We start from the raw sequence: 18279 nt of genomic DNA, 5'->3' as shown, positions 1-18279 counted from the left end.
TTTAGTAATGTTATAGCCTTCTGAAAACACATCATTCAAGTCTGTATTATCCTTTTGATCAGTTACAATTCTGATTTATGAGATTTCATTGAATTCCATGAGTCAAGGCCATGTAACTGTAAATATTGGTATTAAAAACATGAGCTACTATGGTAGTTAACAGCTTAGGATCACTAAAAGCATAATGAAATCATTTAAATGTGATCCATCTAAATATCCTCATCCCGTTTTTTTTTTTTACCAAGTTCATTATTTATCCACAGTGTTTGTTGAAGACTTCGATTAGCTTGCTTAATGAGGGTATCTGTACTTTCACATGTTAATTAGAGGAAATAAATAATCAACTTTTTTGTGACTAGAAGGATAAAACCAACATGAGATTAGAAAAGTTAACGACAAGAAGACACTGAACAATTTTAATAAATGCAACCTTGCCACTTAAACCAGCTGCCAATGTGGAAAATTAGGAAATGGAAAAAAGTCAAGATATTCTTCATCACCATCTCTTACAAAGTTGAACCAAAGTAAGGTAGTTGCTACCAAAAAAATTAAAAAAAAAAAAAAACCAACTGAACGTGACCAGAAATCCCTTTAGTCAGAAAACAAGCTCCTTATCAAGCAGAGAGGGATCAATAGCACTTTAGAATCCAAATTCATCTACAAAACATTAGAGAAGAAGATGACAAAAGATCATGAACACCACTGTCTCATAAGACAGTGAAAATCAGTAGAGACAAAAACCAAATCTATGGGAGACTTGGCAGGAGACCCAATTAAGCAACATTATCCCAACAATATTCAAAATGAAGCTAGCAGTAGGTCAGTAAACAGATGAAAAATGGAACAAATTTTTCAAGGCAATAGACATTGAATGATTTGTTGATGTGATATATAGCAAGCAGTTTTCATCATTAATAGTAATAAAACCACCACATTTAGATTCACATCTCAGTTTCCTATGTCTTAGTTTTCAAATCGACAGTTTGTTGGTAAAGTTAAAACTGTTGTACTCACACATTATGCTTTCTTCTCATCTTTATGTGTAAGGGTAGGCTCAAAACCACCGCATTCTATTTTGGCCTTGATATCTTAACTAGGTGAGAACATATCTCAATTAAGCAATCTTGCATAGGTTTTGGACCAAGTGTTAAAAGACTTTTAACTTTTCAGAAGAATTGTGAAAGAATGAACCTGAGAAAATTGGGTCACACTCCAGGAATCATCTGTAAATTATCAAGCAAGCTGAAAAGGGACTAAATCTGAGAAATTGGTGTAAGCACGGAGAAGGAACTATTTAAAAGGGAGAAGAGGACTTGGTATCAGTCTTGATCAAGTGTGTTTCCTCCTACCTAACTTTTTGACCAGAGGAGGACTTTCAGCTTTAAATGGATCTAAAGGATGCTTGATTTCCCATCTTTGCCACCCCCACAGCTGTTAGCAGTATCTGTATCATCAGCATTCAACAACAGACTGGAGCCCAATAAACACATTTCACCATGACTAAAGGGAAACTTTCTGAGCATTCCATGAATGGAAGAAAAGGACTTATAGCAACAAGGATTTGTGGTCAATTATTCCCTTATCACATATGATCTCTAAGCTTGAGTCCATTTTCTGTGGGATTCAGTATGTACAGGGGGAGACTGTGTCACAAACTTGTGTTGAGATGTTTTATACCAACTTGGGATATGCATCTTTCTAAAAAATATTTAAGGTTATCTGACTAAATGATTCTCAACCAATAATCTTGGAAGCAACTACACTGGCAAAGGTTGAGCCAGCTGCATTATTGAATTACCCCACAGGGTTACCCCTAAAACTCTAAAGGACAGATGAAACTAGCTGACTGGATTCTAAGGACTCAACAACGGGAACGGGAGTTAAGGTAATTATGCCTCAGAGTTAAAATGGACTACATATGTTTTCTCCCACTTTGGTATTGACTTTGACCTTTGCTCTAACCAGTCAATCATGTATATGGAAGACAGTTGATCCTGAAATGACTACCACATGAATAATCAGCTATTTCCTTTCCTTTAAGATATAACCAGTGTGTGTGTGTGTGTGTGTGTGTGTGTGTGTGTGTGTGTGTGTGTGTATAGTAACATCAAGTGTCATTACATACAGTGCCTTATTCTTGATATATAGATGGGAGGCTTCTGAGAAGCCTACAAACCTTTGATCTCTTACATTTATTGATCCTGAACTATATTTTTCAAAAATGCTTCCCAGTAAGAGGTTAAGGCTATCTATAATCATATGAAAAAATGCTCTAAATCACTATTGGTTAGAGAGATGCAAATCAAAACAACTCTGAGGTACCACATCACACCTATAAGATTGGCAAACATGACAGAACAAGAAAATGATAAATGCTGGAGAGGATGTGGGAAAGTTGGAACACTAATTCATTGTTGGTGGAGCTGCGAGCGCATCCAACCATTCTGGAGAGCAATTTGGAACTATGCCCAAAGGGCTACAAAAATGTGCATACCCTTTGACCCAGCAATATCGCTACTAGGACTATATCCCCAAGAGATCATAAAAATGGGAAAGGGTCCCACATGTACAAAAATATTTATAGCAGCACTCTATGTAGTTGCCAAAAACTGGAAGTCAAGGGGATGTCCATCAATTGGGGAATGGCTGAATAAATTATGGTATATGAATGTAATGGAGTACTATTGTGCCATAAGAAATGATGAACAAGAAGACTTCAGAGAGGCCTGGAAGGACTTATATGACCTGATGCTGAGTGAAAGGAGCAGAACCAGGAGAACTTTATGCACAGCAACAACCACAGTGTGTGAGAGTTTTTTCTAGTAGACTTAGATTTTTGTAATAACACAAGAACTTCTTACCAAAAAAAAAAAAAAACCCAATGGAGGATCTCAAGGCAAAATGCTTGCCACACTCAGAGAGAGAAATATGGAAGTCACTCACATATTGTAGCAGATCATGTTTGTGTATGTGTATGTGTTTGTGTATCATGTTCTGATTTGTTATACGATTTCTTTCATTTATCTTAGTCTGACTACATAGCATGACTATAGTGAAAATATACTCAATAGGAAAGTATATGTAGAATCTATACAGAATTGTATGCAGTCGTGGGGAGGGAGGGGGGGAGTGGGGGGTAGGAGGGGGGATAAAATCACAATTGTATGGCAGTGATTGTTAAACATTACAAAATAAAAAAAAAAATGCTTCCCAGTAACTTACTTTTGCAGCAATAGGAAGCTATATTTTGGCCTTGTGTGTCTGTATATATGTGTGTATCCTCGGTCCTATCTTGTCTTCTCTAGATTGTCACTCTGTCATCACCACTTTTTCTACTCATTAGTCTCTCCCTATCTACATACTCCTTGCCTGCGACTAACAAGTATCCCATGCACCGCATCCTTAAAACACTCACTTGACTCTACCATCTTTCATAGCTTTATCTCTTCTCTTCTAAGCTAAAAATGTTGAGAAAAACATTAATATAGGTTTCCTCTGATCATTTACAAACCCATTGACTTCATCATTTAATTGAAACTGCTCTCTCCAAAGTCACCAATGCCAAATCCAATTGTCTTTTCTCAATCCTCATCCTTCTTAATTTTTTTTTTTTAATTCTTTGACACTGTTAGTCCACGTCCCCTGGAAATCATCTCCTCTCCAGGTTTTCATGACATTGCTTTCTCCTGGTTCTCTTACTATTATTATCCTCTTACTATGCGACTGTTCCTTCTTAACCTTTGCTGAATGGTCATACAAGTAGCTCCCTTAATTGTGGGTGTCTCCCAACGCTTTATTCTGGGCTTCTTCCTTTCATCTATAGATATTCAGAAAAGAATAAGATAATTATGGTCTATGAGAGTAAAGAAAGGCTTTATGAATGAGTTGGGATTTTCTAGATAGGAATATATAGAAATCATGGCAGTGTAGAGAAGGGCATTCTAGGTAAAGTATGAATAAATTCATAGTATGGGTGTCAGAAGTAAAAGTCTGATTATAAGCTTTATGCAGACTATTCCTAAAAATAATCTCCAACTTCTGACTAACCAAGAAACTGGCTTTTTTTTGAAGTTACCTCATTGATCACTGCCCTCTTAAGTGCTGCTTATTTGCTTATTCCTTCTCTCCTGCCCTTTGATGCCCAGGAAAGGAGGAAAAGGAAGCAAAATTCTTGCTTTCTTTTATTTCATGACCCTCCCTTTGTCCTAATTACTCAGCACTCTGTCTTCCTTCGAAGTTCACACTGTATCATCATCTTTAGCTCCCCTTTGCCATAAATTGTCTCATGGGACTAAAGCACAGGCTATTGACATGGTAAGAGCAAAGAACAAATAAAATATATTTTTTTAGCTACATTGGGGAAAAGTGAATTGCCAAAAGAGAAATAAGATTGGTTGCTACAGATAGGTGGGATGATGTTAATTAATATGGAAAGCAAAACTGCTTCTTATCTTGCTCCTGTTTTCTCTGCCAATGAGAATAATCTCTGAGCTGTAAAGGCCAGAATAAACATGACCAATAGAGAGTTGATACCCAGGTTAAGTAAGGACATAGTAAGAGAGAACCTAACTGCTTTTAAAGAATTCAAGTTGCCTGTCTTAGATGAACTACATGGGCAGGTATGATTACTAAGTCACTGTCAATGTTCTCTTAAAGTTCATGTAAAATGGAGAAGTACCATAGCTCTTGTCCTGATTTTGAAAAAGACAAAGAATGTGAAGACTACAGGCTTATGAGCTTGACTTTGTTTTCTGACAAATTTCTAGAATGCATTATTGTAGGGATCATTAATAAATATACAGAAAAGGAAAAAAGTGATCAGAAGAGCCAGGATAGCTTCATTAAGAACAAGTCATGCCAGACTAACTTTATTTCTTCTTTTGATGGGGTTACTGCACTCATATCCTCAACAAGGAAATGCTTTAGAGAATTTACCTAAAGCTATTTTATAAATAGATCGGAGAGATATGATCTACAAAATATTATAGTTAGAGGGATCCCGAACCCGCTGAATGAAATAAGGATAATCATTAATAGTTCAATGTTAATTTGGAATGATATCTACAATAGAAAATTCTAGCAGTCTACTTGGATCTGTGCTATTTCATAGCTTTATCATTAACTTGGGTAAAGGCATAAATGGCATGCTTATTTATGCATTTACAGATGGCATAAAGTTTTAGCCAACATACTGAATGATCGAGTCAGGATTCAAACCAATCTTTACAGTTTAGAACACTAGGCCAAATTTAATAAGATGGAATTTACAAGGATATACATAACATTTTGTACTTGGTTTCAAAAAAGCAACTTCAAAATAGAGGAAATGTGGTTGATAGCCTTTCTCTGAATGAGATTTGGAGTTTTCAACAATATAAAATGGAAGCCAAGATAGCTAATGCAAAATTAGAGACCATTATGAAAGGCATGCTGCCCAGGACAAAGGAGATGACAATTCCATGATTTTATTCTATTTTATTCCAGATCTAATATTCTGCTCTGTGAATTGCACATTCATCTCCTAGCAGAGGGATGATGAACCTAAAAGGCAGGAAGAAACATTTTCAGACATAGCTAGTGTGTGAATTTGGTGCAGTTATGTATTGAACACTTTATTTTTTGGTTTTATTTTGTTTTTATTTGCTGACTGGAAGAGAGATTAAGATGTTTGTTAATTGAAAAAACAACAATAAACTATAAAAATGAATTCTAGGGACCCCATTTTGGAAAGGACATTAATAACATTAAGCATGTCCCAGAGGAGCGCAATTAGAATGCTGCTGAAAAAGAATGGAGGCCAGATTACGTGAGGATTGAATGAGCTGGTGTATTTCGTTTATAACAGGAAATTTAGAGGAAACATGATAGCTGTTTTCAAGTATTTAAAAGAATATATGTGAAAGAAGGATTGTTTTTACTCTGGCCTCAGAGGGCATTTTTATTGTTTAGTTGTTTTAGTTGTATCTAACTCTTTGTGACCCCATCTGAGGTTTTCTTGGCAAAGACACTAAAGTGGTTTGCCATTTCCTCTCCAGCTTATTTTACAGATGAGGAAGCTGAGGCAAACAGGGCTAAGGGTCACACAGCTGCTAAGTGTCTGAGGATGGATTTGAATTCAGGTCTTCTTCCTCCAGGCCCAGTTCTCTCTCCACTGTGCCTCCTAACTGTCCTCAAAAAGCATAGATAAAAACAATGGGTAGAAGTTCTAAAGTGGCAAATTTAGGGCTTACACTTCCTAACTAACAGAGGTACCCCAAAGTGGAATGAGCTGCTTTGGGAAGTAGTGGGTTCCCCTCATTAGAGTTCACCAAGCAAAGATCAGATGACCTTGAAAGCTATGTTGTACAGCAGTGGTGTCAAATTCAAATGGAAACAAATCCCTGTAGGCAGCTTCTTGTCTTAGAAAACCACAAAATAGCATTATCTATGTCATATTACATTTTTGTTTTGTTAACCACTTACCAATTCCATTTTAATCTGGTTCAGGACTTACTCAGGAGTTTTGCCAGTTCCATGGAGCCCAGTTTGACACCACTATTATAGGAGGAAGTCTTTCAGGTATGGGTTGGAATAGATAGCCACTGTCTCAACTCTAAAATAATCAGGAGTCTCTTTTCCAGCTTTATTTTACACTATTCCACTTCACATAGCCTAATCTGGACTATTAACTGTTTCCTGATTTTCCTGATTTTTTTGACTTTATCCCCACAGATTGTTTCAGCGTTTGGATTATACTATCTGCTTTTTTTCACCTTTCAGAATCCTTATCCTCCTTCATAGCTGAACTCAGTCATATAGCCTCTATTCTCACTTATTCCTAAAATACTTAGTCTAGATCCCTCCTTTGTCTCTACTGCTCCCTTCATTATACTTATTGTCCCTCTGCCCCACCACTCTACCTACATCTCCCATCTTCTTTTAATAGAATATAAGGTCCATGAGACTAGGAACTGTTTAGTTTTGCCTTCATACCAACCAAATAATAGTCACCTACTGTGTGCCAAGCACTGATACTTATCACTATGGCTATATGCAGTAGGTGTTTGACAAATATCTGTTCAACTGAATGACTACCATAATATCTGTCACCCTGATAACTATACCCTTTCCTTTTTTCTTTATAACTGGTTGTTAAATTTTATTATTTTATCTTGGTAGTATCTTTCACATTTCTCCTATGGTTTCTTATTACACTTACCACAGACTAATTGTTCTTGTCCTACAATGCAATTCAATTCAGTTCAATAATCACTTAAGTATGCAAAGTTTTGAGGAAACTAGGAAGGAAAAAAATCCATTTGCAAAAAGCCTATAATACAATCTATCTTATGCATGCCTTCTTTGATTCATAGCATTATAGGATTTAGAGTTGGAAAGGAGTGAAGATTAAGGCAGTCCCTTGATTTTATTTATTTACATTTTTACTCATAAAAATTGTATTAATCTACAGGCTTATTCAGTATTGTCAAACTACAGAGAATGAATTGTGTATTAGCAACAAATAAAAAAGCCTCAACAGTCAAAGAGCTTAAAAATATTAGATTTATAGCTCTTGAGATACATGAACAAAAGAAAAAAGTAGTCACACAATAGAAAATAGTATCTCCATATAACTTTTCAATTCTTAACTTTGAAAAGTTGATAATTTAGTTGGTATCTTTATGAGGTCTCGTAAAAATTCTCCATGAAACATGGAGCTTCATCCTAGTCATCCTTCCCATGGCAAGTGGTGCTTTTCCATAAACAGGCTACTTGGGCAGAGTTCTGCCGGTCTTTTAAAGCTAGTCAGACTGTCAGCTCCCATCCAATTTAAGATGCCAGAGAGAGTAGGCTGATTTATCTCATTATGATTTATAATAATGAAAAAATTTTCATCCAACAGTGCCTGAGCATTAGAACTGTTAAAATGGATCAGAGTTATCAGATCAACTGATATCACAAAAAACGAAAATGATAAATGTTGAAAGGGATATGAGAAAACTGGGACAATAATGCACTTTTGGTGGAGTTGTGAACTGATCTAGCCATTCTGGAGAGTAATTTATAACTATGCCCAAAGAGCCATAAAATGGTACATACCCTTTTGATCTAACAGTACCACAGCTAGATCTATATCCCAAAGATATCAAACAAAAGGGAAAAGGACCTCGTTATACAAAAATATTTATAGCAGCTCTTTTTTGTAGTGGCTACAAACTGGAGCTCTAGAGGATGCCCATCAGTTGAGGAATGGATAAACAAACTGTATTATATGATTGTGAAGGAATATGATTGTGAAGGAATATTATTGTGCTATAAGAAACGACAAGCAGGAGGATTTCAGAAAAAAACCTACGAAGACTTACATGAACTGATACAAAGTGAAGTGATCAGAACCAGGAGAACATTGTGCACAGTAATAGCAATGTGAATGATTTAGCTGTTCTCAGCAAGACAGTGATCCAAGACAGTATCAAAGGTCTCATGATGAAGCCTGCTATCTGCCTCCAGAGAAGGAACTGATACTGTGAGAATCCAGAGGGAAGCATGCTATTTTTGTCTTTCTTTCTTTGTCTTTTCATTTGTCTTTAATACAAAACAGTTCATATGGAAACGTTTTATGTGATTATACACGTATAAACTACATTGGCTTGCTTACCATCTCAGGGAGGGAGAAAGATAGAATTTGGAGGGAGAGATAGAATTTGGAACTCAGAACTTTTTTTAATGTTTAAAAATTTGTTTTAACATGTAATTGGGGAAAAATAAAATAGTATTTTAAAAAATGAATCTGTGTTCCCAGGTTGGCAAATATAAATTAAATATCAGAGGTATTATTTTTACTCCATTTTCTTTCTTTCTTTCTTTGAAGTAATGAGGGTTAAATGATTTTCTCAGGGTCACACAGCTAGTAAGGGTCTGAGGCTAGATTAGAACTCAGGTCCTCCTTACTCCAGGGCTGGTGCTCTATCTACAATTCCACATAGCTGGCCCTACTCCAGTTTCTCTAAGAAAAAGTGAAGTTTCTTATCATCTACTATGGAGTCTTTCCTAAGAAACACCTTCTTTTTGGGGAAGTTCCTTTTCTACCAATGCACACTTGTACCTGCAGCTTGGTAAGTTTCTCTTGACTCATCATTATCTTTTATCTTGACATAGATAAATTGGAGCTGGAGAAAAAGCTGACAACAAGTACACATTTGCAGGGTAGCAAGACGGCAGCAGAAAGAGGCTTGACCCTCCATTTTGTAGATTAAGAAACTAAGTCCAAAGAGGGAAAGTAACTTGTCCAAAGTTGAAGACAACTTCAAACTCAGGTCCAAATCTATTGCTTTTCCCACTGCACCATGCAATATATTACTTACTAAGTAAACTGAATAATTCTTAGCTTAATATTCAAGGCCCTTTGCTAATTGGCCATAACTGCTGTTTCCAATTTTATTTTCCATTATTCCCTCTAATACTCACTTAACCTAAACATACCCTGTTCTGGCCCTCTCTCACGCCTTTGTTCACAATTCAAGTCAGTTCAATTTAGGGAACATGCATCTCTGTGCGAGGTTCTGAGAATGTAAAAAAAAAATAAAATAAAATAATCCCTGCCTTCAAAGAATTTACACTCTACTGAGGTTGCAACATGTAGACAGAAAAATACAGGATTATTTGAGCAGAGGTAGAGAGCACTGAGTAGAGACAAGAAAAGGTGTGATGTAAAAGATAATAACACTTGAGCTAACCAGGAGTGGGGAATCTGCAGCCTCAAGGCCATAGGTGGCCCTCTAGGTCCTCAAGTGTGGTCCTTTGACTGAATCCAAACTTCACAGAATAAATCCCCTTAAGTAAAAGATTGGTTCTGTAAAACTTGAACTCAGTCAAAAGATTGCACTCAAGGCTCTATAAGGCCATATGTGACCTTCAGATAGCAGGCTCCCCACCTCTGGGCTAAACCTTTACAGAAGTCAAGCATTCTAAGGGAAAAGAAAGGGCTTTCTTTATAGGCCTGTGTTGATACATGGAGTTGGGAGATAGAATTTTGACTTTGACAAAGATTCACTTGGCCACTTAGGCTAAAACATGGAGGTGAGAGAGTGCTGAATGCTTCAGAGAGGTCAAGAAGGATGGAGAGTGAAATAAAGTTGATTAGATTTGATGATTAAAAGATCGCTGCTCACTTTGGAGAGAGCCATTTTAGTGAATAATTAGGTCAGAATACAAATTTCAGAACCTCTGCCTTTCAGGAAACTTTCTAAGATAGTTATAGACAGGTTCAGATTTACATTGATGACAAGACTCACACACTCTACAGTATCACAAACCCTTGACCTATTACTCATATTAGTGCATCATTTGGCAATCAGAGACATTGACTAAGAACTTGATACTATAATAATACTCTATTCCATCTACCTCACAAAGGTATTGGAAATTACACTCTGAAAAACACCTTATACTAGTTACAGGAAAAAGCATCAAATAAACATAAAAATAATACTAGCTTTGAACTTGTTGTAATAGTTACAGAATGAGGAGGAGGAGGTGGATCCTTTGTTTTATTTAACTTCAGATTTTATGAATTATGAGAATTCTGTTCACTTGTACCAGGGCTGGGGAACCTGAGGCCTTGAGGTCACATGTGACCTTTTAGGTCTTCGGGACCTTTTGATTGAGGACCTGGAGGGTTACATGTGGCCTAAAGGCCACAGGTTCCCCATCCCTGAGTACCATTCAATAACCTCTTGATATCTTCTGTCATAGTTCTCATTTGAACATATATATACATATATATAATTTTTATAGATGGGAAAGCATGCTGTCTGACTTTCCCAGTGTTGCTAAGTGGATTGGTAATATAGTCAGTAATGGAAACCAGCACTTCTAACTCATTCCAGAGCTTTACCATACTCAAATTACCTTGGCAACATAATACATCCATAAATTAGACAATGATAAAATTTAGACAACCAAATGTAAAAAGGAATTTAAGGCTGTAGAAAAACATCTATAACATATTAAATCTATATAACATCTATAAGTATACTAAACTCCTTAAAAGTGATTATCAAATAGAAAATGCCATCCATATCCAGAGAAAGAGTCTGAATACAGAGAGAAGAAGACTATTTTCTTTTTTGTTTTATTTTTTTCTTTATCATGGTTCTTGTCATTCATTCTAATTCTTCTATACAACATGACCAATGTGAAAATATGTTTAATAAAAATGTATATGTAGAACCTATATCAGATTGTATGCTGTCTTGGGAATGGGGGAGGGAAGGAAGGGGAAGAAAATTTAAAACTTATGGAAGTGAATGTTGAAAACTAAAAATAAATAAATTAACTAAAAAAGTGATTATCAAGGAAAGTATTAAGTACCAGTAGCTTGAGTTCTATATTTGTTACGTCACATCCTTCCAAGGAAAATACTCCCAACTGAGAAGAGAGAAATGACAAGAATGTCCAAAAAAGGCTATAATGTGAACAAATTTTATAGATACATTCATCTAGTGATGAAAATTCAAAACAATAGCTTGAGTAGAAAAGTTTCTCAAAAAAAAAAAAAACAGAAGAGAGATTGATTTGATTTTTATCTCCCTAACTATGTCTACTCAGAAACCCTGTTTAAGCAGCTTAATTTCTCCAAAGGTCAGCTCCCACCTACTACCCTAAGGACAAAATGAAAGAACCAAAAAATGCGTGCAATAGGAAAAGGAGTAAGAGGAGAAAGCTCAGTTTCATTGTTAAGGTTCTTATTGGGATCTTATAGTTAGAAGTTATAGGACCACGACATGACAAAAATAAAATAACAGAAATTTCTTTCTTTCCATTGTTGAAATAACACTGCATAGTCCTTTCATGGTCTGATTACTTATATAGTCAGATTTATGAGGTCAGGTTAATTATTCTCTTGTAGGTCACCCTTCAGCTTGCCACTTGACTCATTGCTACATATTTAACTTAATCATCACGAATGCTATAGGAATCCTGGGATATGAGGATATAGTTCTCATTAATTAAGCTTGCAATCTTTCTTATTCATTGATTACCCTAAACCCCACCCCAGTTCATTCAATATTGGTTTCTGAATGAATTAGAGAAATTTCTTTTCCTAAGTTACTTTTATATTATTTATTAACAAATGAAATAACAAAGTAAGACAAATATAACCATCCATAATACTTTGACAATAAAATTCACAGTCATCTCCAACCTTTAATATGACATATGATATCTCTTCATTTGTCTAGAAATATCATTCCTCATCCATAAGTTAATTCCAGATAGTTACTAAAGTTTCTTAAAGACCTTCAAATTTCTCAAGATAAGAGTTAGATTCAGTCTCTCAGGAAATAAGCTAGATTAGTCCTTTTTACTTATCTCTTCAGTAATCATGAAAAATATTCTTTCCAAAATATACATTTGCCAGCTTCTCAGTCTCATCATCGCATTGTCTCTGTACTATTTCTTTAAAGTTCTAAAGAGGAAAAAGTCAACTTCTGTCTTCTCCACAGATTACTTCTATTTTCCAGATAAAACAGACACTCTTTTTCTCTGATTCCATCAGGAGAAGCACTTCATAGTAAGTCATTTTTCAGTTGACTTCCAAATGCCAGCACCAGCTGTATTCTTCAGCAATATTCCATTTGACTATTAAAGATAAAGCTAGAATATCTATCCTATCTGAGACAGTAACAAGTAAAACATGCTACATTTCTCCCTTGGCCAAAAATTTTCAACACCCTATAAATCATTTAAAGGTACACCAAGTCCATATTAATAGCATATATAATACATGCCATTGAGGCAGCTATGTGATTCAGGGGATAAAGTTCTGGACCTAGAGTCAGGAAGACCTGAGTTAAAATTCTGCCTCAGGTGTGTGACCCTGGACAAATCACTTAATTTCTATCCTTCTCAGTTTCCTCATTTGTAAAGCAAGAAACACCTTTCTCTCAAGGTTGTTATGATTGTAAAATTAGATAATATTCTAAAAGTGCTTAGCAAACTTTAAAGTGTCCGATAAATGCTAGGATGATGTCATTTCAAAGCAAAATACAAAGAATCATCCTTTAAGTAGAGAAAAAAATAATATAACACTAGCAAAAATAATAATGGTTAAATAGCATAATAATACTATATAGTTGATAGTAGGATAATAATAGAATAGACAATAACACTAATAGTAACAAATGGAATAATAAGTTTATAACATTGAGAAGTACAAGACAACATTATATGATTCAATACTGAATTCTACATAGCTAATGGAAAGACCATTTTTCCTGCAGTATCATAACCTAGTTTAGAGATGAGACGGTCCTAATTCTTTTATGGCCTACTCATGTTTCAACATGTATATATAAGATGGTTGATATTACAGACTCACTACAAGGATCTTCTGCAGGTGATTGGCACAGTGGCTAGAGTGCAGCTAGGTGGCACAGTGGATAGAGCACCGGGCTTGGAATCAGGAAGACTCATCTTCATGAGTTCAAATCTGGTTTCAGATACTTACTAGCTATGTGACCCTGAGAAATTTATTTAACCGTGTTTGTCTCAGTTTCTCATCTGTAAAATGAGCTAGAGAAGAAAATGGTGCCAAGAAAACCCCAAATGGCATCACAGACACAACTGAAAAATAATTGAACAATAAACAACAAATCGAAAGGTACACAAATTATTGGCATTGTCAGCATCCTGTCAGACAATTGGCATATAGATTCTAAGAAGGCATCCAAGAAAGAAAAACAACTCGTAAATATCCTGGACATTTCAATATAAAATATATTATACTTCTAAAAGACTCTACTATATCCCACCACAACAGGAGATGGACCTGACCGATCTGAGGCAAAAAAGCAATTCAATACATAGAGGAAATAAGAGTTTTACTCTGTAAAGGTACTGAAACACTTGCTTGATAATTCATCTCCCAAACTCAACTTTATACAGTATTACAGATATATTTCCATCGGTTTAAAAAATACAAAAGGATAGCTGAATGTAGCAAAATATTAATAGCTGAAGGACATCTATAAATCATACCTAGGTTTTCTAAACCAAGCCTTCTGTAGAATCTCATACTCCCCACCCCTTGATGACTTCTCCCAAAAGAGATTCATAACCACACCATCTGGCTGTGTCAATGTGATGAATATCACATTCTTTTAGAGCATATACCACAGCATTATGGGAATAACCACCAATATGCGAGGTGCCTGCAATTAAGAAGGAAAAAAGAAAAGAAAAAGGCTGACTACCAATTTTTTCTCCAAGAGATATTTATATAATTTTCCTGTTGTTTTGGGGATCCTGTGGGTCAAATTAATGCCTTCTTTATAAAACTGCATAAGAGTTTTTATGCTTATGCTCTCACCATGAGGTCATTTTCTATAATACTTTGGACACTGTTCCATGATGACATAAGTAGATTCAAACTTCCATATCAGTCTCAGTACAGGCCATTCTTTCATCAAAAATGTTGACTTGCACAAAAGATGCGTGTAGCCTATAGTTGGGATGATTTTCCAGTGTATATGTATATACACATGATAGGTAGATATGTGTATAAATTGCAAATATATACATATACTTTGCATTCATATGTGTACACAGATAGGTATGTTTGCACATGTTAGCACATACACACATACATCTTTAAAGGGATCTAATTTTAGGGAATATTTTACTCCCTATTTCCATGCTTTTGCACCAGTTCATTCCCTGATTAAGGAACATCCTTCTCCCTCATCTCTGCTTCCTGGAAGCCCTAGCTCCCTTTTATGGCTCAACTCAAGAACCACTTCTTTCAAAAGGCCTTTCCTGATTTCCCCTAGTGTTCCCTCCATACCACCCCCACCCCCCAGCTCCCTAGCCCTCCCCTCTCCAATAACTTAGTATTCCCTATTTGATACATATCACAGGACCATGTTGTTTTGCCATAGCTAAATCTAAGTTGCTTAAGAGTAGGGGCTGCTTCCCTTTTGAATTTGTAGTCTCAGCATCTCAAAGAGCACCAGTATATGAATGCATGTTGATTAATACTCAGACCAAAATTATAATGTATTTAAATATCTTGTAATTTTACAACAAATTAGGAAACCAGGAAAAACACTAATCAGCAAATCTGTTTCTCTTTTTAAATAGATGAATGAAAAAAGCATTCATCATACTTTTACTGTACACCAAGCATCATACATACTAGGGACTAGAATTACAAATGTGGAGCCTGTCTATAGGATAATAGTAATCTGGGGACTGTCTAGTTTCCTTAACATGGGGTACTAATTAGAATACTGAACTTTGGTATCTTAGAGCAGCCATTTTCAAACTTTTTAACTATGAACTTGACAAAATCAATAAACATGAACATTTCTATATGCATAGAAGTTTAAATATAAAGTCATAAACATTATATACTGATTTTTTAAAAAAATATTATTATGCTGGATAAACTGGACATGAATACATCCTTATACCAAGAACAGAAAAAAGATTGTGTATGATTTCATATCCTCCAGTATCCTAAACATAAACATTTCAATATAAAAAATAGTGTATTTATCAAGGACTCTACTATATCCTACCATAAAAGGAGTTAGATCTGACTAAGTTGAGGTTGACTGACCCTCAATCTCTATTAATAATTAGCTTATTTAAAAATTTATATTAAATGCAATGATCATGTGTGGTATTATCTAATAAAGGAGAATCATAGGAGGATAAAAGCAGTTTTAAAAAATCTTGGCAATATATTCTCCTAGGTAAAATCATTCCAAAGGCATTCAATAATAAGAACAGAAGAAGGTCTACAAAAAGTAGAAAAATGGAAAAGATTTGCAAAAAAGAATAAAAAATAATAAAGAAGAGTATTGCTTTGAGGAATTTACTAAGTTCTTTTATTGACCCCAAGCATCCCCAAAAACAGACGTATCTTTTATATGTTAACATTTTACCATTATTGATATATGGAAGCAAGACTTGGAATATGACTGCCTCTGAAGAATGAAAGATGAGTACCACATAGAGGGCAATGGCAAGATAGTGACAGGTATGAGCAGGTTGCAATATACAACTAAAGAGAAACTCCTATAAAGAATGAAGGTTAATATTACCAAGGAATTGAATGCCAGTGAAGATGGCCTGGTCACATGGTAAAAGCAAGGGATAACGGGTGAACAGACAGAGTATGCAATCGGTACCCTCCCTAGGGTAAGGGGAGAAAGCAAGAAAGACCCTAGCTATTAGGTAAATCTTCTGCAATGAAATTTTAGAAGACTGTGGGTTAGAGTCAGAGAGGATGAACAGGCATGGATAAAATATGATTTTTATTGCTGGAAAGAACTCCCAAAGTGATGAAATCTGTTAGAGAGCTGGTTAAGCCTGAAATTTAACTCACTAATACTGCCCTGTTTATGTCTGCCCCCTTCTGAATTTCTTTCTGCTCTCTTCTATGTATTTGCTAAATATTCATTGCCATTGCTTTTTCTTCTTTTTTTTTTGCGTTATTATTGACACCTGACCACAAATAAGTACAGTCAAAACAAATTCACACATTGCCCATGTCAGAAAGTATATGTCTCATCCTGTATCTATTGTCTACCATTTTTCCTGCAAGGGGTGAAAGCATGTTTCATCACCCCCAGTCTTCTGGAATCCTGATTAATCACTGCACGGATGAGAGTTCTTATGTCTTTCAAAGTTATTTCTCTTTATAATACTGCAAGACATTGTACAAATTGCTCTCATGTTTCTTCTCGCTTCACTCTACGTCAGTGCATACAATTCTTTACTTGTTTTCCTGAATGCATTCCTTTCATAATTTTTTAAGAAATGAAAATATACCATTAGATTAATAAACTATAATTTGAATGGGCAACCTTTTTGTTTACATTTCTTGTGAATGGTAAATACTGCTATTAAGATTTTATAGGGTCTTTCCTTCTGCTTTTGTGGTAAATGCCTGGTAATGGTATCACTGAGTCAAAGGACATACACAATCTGAAGACTTCTTAGGTATAGTTCCAAATTTCTTTACAGAATGACTGGACAAATTCATGACTCTATCAACGGTGCATTGGTATGCTCATCGAGTAAACAAGCATTTTTCAAGCACCTACTGCGTGCTAGGCACTGTATTAAGCATTAGGAATACAAAAAAGGTTAAAAAAACTCTCTGCCTTCAAGGAGCTCATAGGCTAATGGAGGAGACAGCATGTATAAAGCTATGTACAAATAGAGTATATATATATATATATATATGTATATATGTGTGTGTGTGTGTGTGTGTAGAGAGAGAGAGAGAGAGAGAGACGTGTATGTATGTGTGTGTATATATGTATATTTGTACATGTATATATATATATATAGTAAACTAAAAAGAATCTCTGAAAGAAAGCACCTAAGATTAAGCAAAACACTTTTCTATTAAAGACAGAACGTCCATTAAGATGACTTAAAGGAATCCCAGGCAAGCTAGGATACAGAGATGAAAAGGAAGCACGTTCTCAGCATAGGTGTCAGTCAGTGAAAATGCCTGAAATCAGGAGATGGAGTGTCTTGTGTGAAGAACAGAAAGGAGGCCAGGGTCACCAAATCAAACAATACAGGAAGGCAGGAAAGGTAGGAAGGGGCCAGGTTATCAAGGTTTTTAAGAGCCAAACAGAGGATTTTGTATTTGATCCTGAAGGTAACAGAGAATACTACAATAACTGTCCATTTTTGTCATCTTCGCCATTCTGATAGCTGTGAGGTGGAACTTCAGAGTTGTTTTAATTGACATTTGTCTTACTATTACTAATTTGGAACATGTTATATGGTTATTTATAACTTACATTTTTTTCTGTTGAAAACTGCCTGTTCATATCCTTTGACCATTTATCTACTGGGGAATGGCTGCTCTTCTTAGATATTTGTACTAATTCCTTCCATATCCTAAATACAATACTTCTATAAGATAAGACATATTTTCTACAAAAATTTTTGGGAACAATCACTGTTTACTTTGAATTCTAATTACTCTAATTTATTTGTGCAAATTTTTTTATTGTTATGTAATCAGAATTTTCCATTTAAACTTTTCTGGTCATTTAGATCTCTTGTTTAAAAACTTTCCTTCATCCTCAGCTGTGAAAGGTGTTCTTCCTCTATTCCTTTAAGTTCTTTATGGAACTTACTGTTATATGATGTGAGATGTTGGTTAAAGGCTGAATTTCTCCCTAGAGTGTTTCTCAATTTTCCTGGAAACTTTTGGCCAAATAGTGAATCCTTAACCCAGCAATTGATACTTTTAGGTTTATGAAA

At 35.4% G+C, this 18279-nt stretch overlaps 1 long non-coding RNA gene across 3 annotated transcripts in view; it reads left to right on the top strand.

Annotated features, from left to right (window-relative positions):
- Positions 1–1059: 1059 nt before the first annotated feature.
- LOC140527310 (uncharacterized) overlaps positions 1060–18279 on the top strand; it is a 37789-nt gene continuing 20569 nt past the window's right edge. For all 3 annotated transcript variants that reach the window (XR_011974760.1, XR_011974761.1, XR_011974759.1), the window contains exon 1: positions 1060–1885. This is a non-coding gene — a long non-coding RNA (uncharacterized lncRNA). The remainder of the gene's footprint in view (positions 1886–18279) is intronic.

Source organism: Notamacropus eugenii, chromosome 2 (assembly GCF_028372415.1).
Source record: "Notamacropus eugenii isolate mMacEug1 chromosome 2, mMacEug1.pri_v2, whole genome shotgun sequence".
NCBI lineage: Eukaryota > Metazoa > Chordata > Mammalia > Diprotodontia > Macropodidae > Notamacropus > Notamacropus eugenii.
This window is presented reverse-complemented; position numbering and strand designations above follow the sequence as displayed.